We start from the raw sequence: 6,564 nt of genomic DNA, 5'->3' as shown, positions 1-6,564 counted from the left end.
CAAGAAGCTATCTATTTGGACACGCCCTCTTTAAAGACGAAGCTTTGGAATACAGTCCGACTCTGTCTAACAAACATGAGTGTATATACTCTATCCTTTTCTCTTTCGATCGATGGATTAAGCATTTATTCATTTTATTTTTTTTACTTATTGATCTGTCATTTACATAAGTACTATAAATATATTTTTAATTTTAAAAGATACTTTTGATACTGAGCTTTCAAAACAGTACTAAGAAAAGATAAAAAAAAATCAATGCCGTAGTGAGATTTTTTATTAATAATAAACATATTTAATTTATTGTAATATTTGCAATATTAATATAATGTTTGCAAAATTAATATAATCTAACTAATATTAAAAATGCGAATGTTTGGATGGATGGATGGATGAATGTTTGTTTCAATGTATCCCTAGAACGGTTGAACGGATCCCGCTGAAATTTGACATAGATGTAGGACATAGTCTGGAAGAAGAACACATAGGCTACCAATATATTTTTTTTTAAGTTGACGTGGTCAGAGTCGTTGGCGACCGCTAGTTATTCTATATGCGTAGATGTAGATTCTAAGCTTATATAATTTCAAAGGGGCTACACACGTAACTAATAGGAAAGATAGAAAGCTTTTGCTTAATATTTTGTACTTGATTTGTGGTTATTATATCATCGATCTTTAATCACAAATGGGGGTATGAAAGAAGATTGTGTTTTCGGAAGTTGATAAAACATGGAACAGCTTGCAAAAAACATAAAAGTGGTTAAAATGGTGACATTTTGTTGTGTTGCCGATGTAATTGTGGCGCCGAGACGGACGCGCGCAGATGCGTGGGACATTTTTTCAAAATATAGCTGTAAGCTTTACGCACACAATGTAACTGACGACTTGAGAAATAAAAGTTTGATGTTTAAATTTTTTATTATTGTTTAAATTATAATATTGAAATAAAATTACATTTATGAAATTTAGCGCGTTCACAAAACTTTTGTATTATTTTTTTTAAGCTTAAGTCGGAGGGATAAAGATGTTTGTATTTTATTAATTTAATGTCGATATGTGAAACACTGCAATCAATAGGCACCTAAATTTCATCAAGACTTTTGAGATTTTAAGTATTATACCTAAATGTAACCACCAAACTACGACCATAGGCAAATTTGTCCTACTAAGAAAGATTATAAATTCATTTAAAATTTAAACAAGAATTATCATTTCTTTGTATCCCAAGTCTGTTGTTTTCGTGTTGACTCAACAACGGCCAGTCCCCCTATAATTCGAGGGTGCTCATTCGGGTGCAAACGCTGATTGTGACTGAGATAGTCGCAGGACGGACGGACGGACGCTTTGACATTTTATATGAACACGACACCGAGACCAGTAATTTAGGAACGTTGTTGCAAACATCTTTTTCAGTTAATATAAGTCTTGTATTTATTAACCGTGGGTTTCTGACTGACATGGATGACAATTTATTTTATACAGAGATTTAGTCTCAAAAAATAAAGGTAAAAGTAGCAGTAGAGTTAAATCAGGTTCATCGTTTTCTAGACCTTATTCCATTCTATGGGTTGGTTCACCAAGTCTTGTCCTCCAGATTGATCTCATCATCATCATCAGCTCACTATACGTCCCCACCGAGGGGCTCAGAGCCTACCCTAAGTTAAGGGTGATTAGGACATAGTCAACTACGCTGGCCAAGTGCGGGTTGGTTGACTTCACACATATCTTTGAATTTATTCTCAGATATATGCAGGTTGCATCACGATGTATTCCTTCACTGTAAGAACGTCGTATAAATGTACATATGTAAATAGGAAATCGAAAAACACATTGGTACATGGCGGGATTCGAACCCAGGACCTGCAGATTGCAAGTCAAGTGCTTGACCGCTGAGCTAACGACGCTCTTGATCTATGATCATAGATTGATCTATAATTAGTTATTTTAGCTATAAATCTCTTGGTAAGGTAGAAATGATACCATAACCATAAGTATATTGCGTAGTACTTCTCACATAGTTTTATTTTCGTCTTTTTTCCAATATTATTGTATACTTAAGAGGCTTAGATACTATTAGCGCGACGTTACTATAATTATAGCACTTTGAATTAATTTATCTATTTCCGAAATCCACGTTCCCTTGTTATTGCGCAGAGTCGGAGATATGACTGTCAGATATTTGATTACTTTACGAGTTCCTATATGTCTGGGCTGTTTGCAACTTTATTTATGCACCTGACTGTACCAAAGAACTGAGCATCTCAAAAGTGTACTGATCTAGTGCAAACATTATTTTTATGATATAGAAACAATTCGTACATCTCTAGTGTGTACTAAGCATTATAATAACCGTATTAAATCCATTGTCTCGTCAGTAATGATGTTCGATGTAAATCATAATGTCATTGTTGATAACATCACACGTACCGGTTGTACGGTAATCAGGTCTATGCGAGAAATAGCTATGTAATTGCCGTGACTTTTGACTAGAGCTCATTTTACGCTATGCTGTTTGTAGCATTAAGGTGATACATCACTATTGTGGTTTTATACATAATGTTTTACATTTAATGTAATCTTTACTAAGGGATTGCTAATGTAGACATTTAATTTAAGTGTAGCAGTTGATAAAACGGCAATAAAAACTATAAGATTGATTAGATAGAGACATTGTCGCAAAAGCAGCGCTGTCCTGCGATCAACGGGGAGAGAGAGGGCAAGTACAGAAATTCTTTCTTTTAATTTTAGATTTTGGAGTGAGAGGGTAAAAGCCTTCCTGGTCCTCCTTGACGAGGCCCATGTATTATCGTAAGTACTACAATCTCATTAATTATTAGAAAGCGGAAGTGCCTTCACTTGTTACCGGTGAAATAGGACGTGTAAGGAGCAACCGTCGAAACAACTTTCCTATTAAAAGATGTGCTGATTAACTTAATGTTAGAATTAAAACCTGTTTTATAATAGGGTTGGTAACGAAGCTTAGGATTCTAATTTGATTTTTTTTTTAAAAAAGGAATTATTTTTATTTGGTCATTGAATTGTTAGTACAAAAAAGGGAAAGAAGCGATAATATTTACGGAAAATGTTTCTATTCGTTACAATAAAATAAGAGAATAAATGAGCAAAATAATAGTTTCTAGGAGATGAATACAATTAAATATTTTAACTAATTTAATTCTAAGTTATAAACAATTTATACTCTAGAAAGTTTAGATGAATGGATGGATATTTGTTGGAAGATATCTCCAGAACGGCATAATGATTCTCAATGTAATTTGGCTCATATTTTTTTTTTTTATATCACAAGGTGGCAAACGAGCGAGCGGCCACCTGAAATCGCTGAAATAGCGAAGTGGCCGTTGCATATGTGGAATATAATTTAGTTTTTTTTATAATACTATGTACGCGAACGATGTCGCGGCCAAAAGCCATACCTTAATAAAAGCCTAATCTACTTAAAAAAACTATATTTTATAAATTTATATCAACAATGTGATAAAAATTTATTTAATAACGGTTAAAATTTCACTTACTAAAGTGTTAAGAAATAACGAAAGCGTTTTATAACTCCATCCGCATATTTTTCAATTACACAAAACTACAATAATTTAATCCATTAAAACACTACGAGGCACGAATAGAAACCGTTTATATAGCACGTACTTGCCTACGGTATTCATTTACACGACCTTATCTTCCCGCCCAGATGTTCCTAAAGTACTTACACAATTATTAATACATTTAACAAGTCTTTATTACAATAGAATAAAGTCTAAATTAGCTTAACAAGTTGATAGTATGAATTATCAATGATAACCATTATAATTTGATCTAAGTTTATAATAGGGATTACCCTGCGCGGTCGTAAATTGTGTGGTAACAAAGGGGGTGTGGTAGCTCTTGTTGGGTGGTCACTCTAGTAGGTAGAGGCGAAGTGTGAAGAAGCTAAGAGGTGTATCGTCCCCACCGTTGAGAGGCGGGGCCGGGAGGCGACGACACGGTGACCGGCGCGTTACAAGCTCGCCACGCTTCGGTACGAGCTTACGTTCGTTCGCGCTTTCCAACGCCCAGCGGAATACCCGCTACTTTTTAATTTATCGTGTTAGTTGCCAGTGATTTTTGAAGTGTTTTTTTTAATAGAAACTTTTTGGTGTGTAAGAATGAACTTTATATGCCTATGATACTGTTTTTCAAGTTGCAGTATTCTTTGCTGATATTGTAAAGAGGTAAGTTTTTGTCTATTGCTTTGGAAAACATATGTTTGTTTAAGTGAACGTTAAGTAATCATATAAGAATCGGAAAATAATAAGAATAAATTACTTATAAAAGCGAGAAAAACTTTCTTTTTTAACAACGGTTTATCAAAACAAAGCTAATTATCCGAATTAACCCCGTTACAAACATTTTACGTGTAGATTTGTTTCATCTTTCCGCAAATTCCGGCTTTTATATAGTTATATCTTCTAGTAAAATTTATTTAGAACATTTCGGAGTGTAACTTTTGCACTATAGTAAATTATTGTTTTTAAATGCTTATGAGTCTTTGGCTCCTTAATGAACGTAAAAGTAATTATAAGATAATTAAATAGTAGGTTGCTCGTAGTGCTTTCCAATAAGAAATTTTAAATTTTATAAACCTAATAATTTTGAGATAAGCTACTGTTATGTAAACATAATACTTACTTAAAAATAAATTATCCCTCCACATGAAGTTTCTACTTATAAATAAATATTTTTCTAATTAAAATCAAAATTACATGTAATAGGATTTTTTTTAATAATTATTTTTTTTTAATTAATTTAATATTAATTAAGATTGTTCAATGAAACAGGTGAGACCCGTTTTATAACATTCAAGTTAAAAATATCATGTATCGTAAACAAGTCGATATAAAAGAAAGACAAGAAGTTCTTCTAAATGTCTCCAACAAAAATATACAGGAATAAAAGACATCAACGCGGCAAATCTTTATTAACCTGTATCCACCATAATGTTTATCTAAAAGTTTTTTTTTGTTTTTAAAAGCTTTTATTGAACCCCGACGGTACTCACTTATTAAGCAGTAAACAGTACATGTTTTGAGAAAAACAAAAATATGTATAGGCAAATCTTCTTGTCCTTTTTAAATATAATAGTAACAAAATGCTTCAATTGTGTACCCACGGCTATACTATTAAGGTATATTCGGTATTAAAAAGACGAATAACGTTTTTAACTCTCATTAATTGAATTAACTGTAATGTTTCTTTTAATGCATATTTTCTTTGTGTTACATAAATAGTTACATAAAGTTACGTATAAAAAGTTTAAAATTTCTTTTAGAATATTTCTTTATATTCTTAACACATCATGGGTGTTTAAAATAACTCATAATTATTATAAAGAAGTATATTTATCTCCAAAAAGGTGTTATATTATTATAATGCGGGTAATATTATTATAATCCACCCCTATCCTATGCCTTTAAAAGTATTGTTACACCTTCGTACATATTAAACGTGACATTTAATAACATATTATTTTTGTTAATTTTTCATAAAACAATTAGATTATATATAACATCTTTACATAATCTTACTTACGGGTATAAATGCGAAAGTTCACAAGGATGGATGTTTGTTAGAAGGTATATGTACAGATTGACTGAATATATCTGGGTAAAAATTGGTTTATATATAGAAAGTTGTCTAGAAGTAAAGACATTGACATGATAAAAATTTAACGTTTAAAAATTAAAATTACATAATTGTTTTCTCCCGTTACTAATTGAACAGAGACAAAATAATATCATCAAGTTAAAATATTTTAAAAAATATGAAATATCATATTATAAGCAAGACTTAAATTACGAGTAGTTTAGGGACATGGTTTATAAAAACTTAAGGGGACAAACAAACAAAGATTTTTATATAAAATCTATTGCATAGTACTTAATTCCAACAATGTATATCTCATTATAATTATCATAAAGCATCTCTTTACTTATATTAATTTACTTATGTTCAATTATACTTTCACTTAAGTTAAATCTAAGTAAGTAATATTTAATATGTATAATCTTTAAATATTTACCCGCCGTGTAAATATTCATTACAATAATTGTTCATGACATAAATGTAAATAAAAATTTAAAAATTCCGCGATAATTTAATTGCTCATAATTTTATTTTTTATTATAATAACACCTATAATTTTTATAAACATCTTATATATTTAACACAAAACATAATAAGTTTAAATGTAATAAAAAAAATACATGTTATAAATTACATCAAACTTGTTAAATATTTTTGTTTTAATATTGTTGTAAATTACGTACACGAGGCCATCAAAATATGAATATATAATGAACATTTGATGTTAGATACATAGAAATAATGAGCAACGTTTTGTTCACTTAATTTAAATAAGTAATTACATAATTAATATGTAGTTAAAAACTTAACAACTAAACGTTTAACATAATATTTTGCTTTGATAATCTTACTTCTTACTAATATTATAAATGCGAATGTTTGTTAAAATATATTTCCAGTACGGCAGCATGGATCTAGCCGATATTTT

The 6,564-nt window shown here is 30.5% G+C and overlaps 1 protein-coding gene across 1 annotated transcript in view; it reads left to right on the top strand.

Moving 5' to 3' along the window:
- Positions 1 to 4,050: 4,050 nt before the first annotated feature.
- Positions 4,051 to 6,564, top strand: part of Poxn (paired box pox-neuro) — a 42,731-nt gene continuing 40,217 nt past the window's right edge. The window contains exon 1 of the mRNA XM_013313484.1: positions 4,051 to 4,225. The gene's annotated coding sequence lies outside the window, so the exon portion shown is untranslated. The remainder of the gene's footprint in view (positions 4,226 to 6,564) is intronic.

This window comes from Papilio xuthus, unplaced genomic scaffold, assembly GCF_000836235.2.
Source record: "Papilio xuthus unplaced genomic scaffold, Pxut_1.1 DF827570.1, whole genome shotgun sequence".
Taxonomy (NCBI): Eukaryota; Metazoa; Arthropoda; class Insecta; order Lepidoptera; family Papilionidae; genus Papilio; species Papilio xuthus.
The sequence above is the reverse complement of the archived record's forward strand: the minus strand, read 5'-3'. Positions and strand labels throughout refer to the sequence as shown.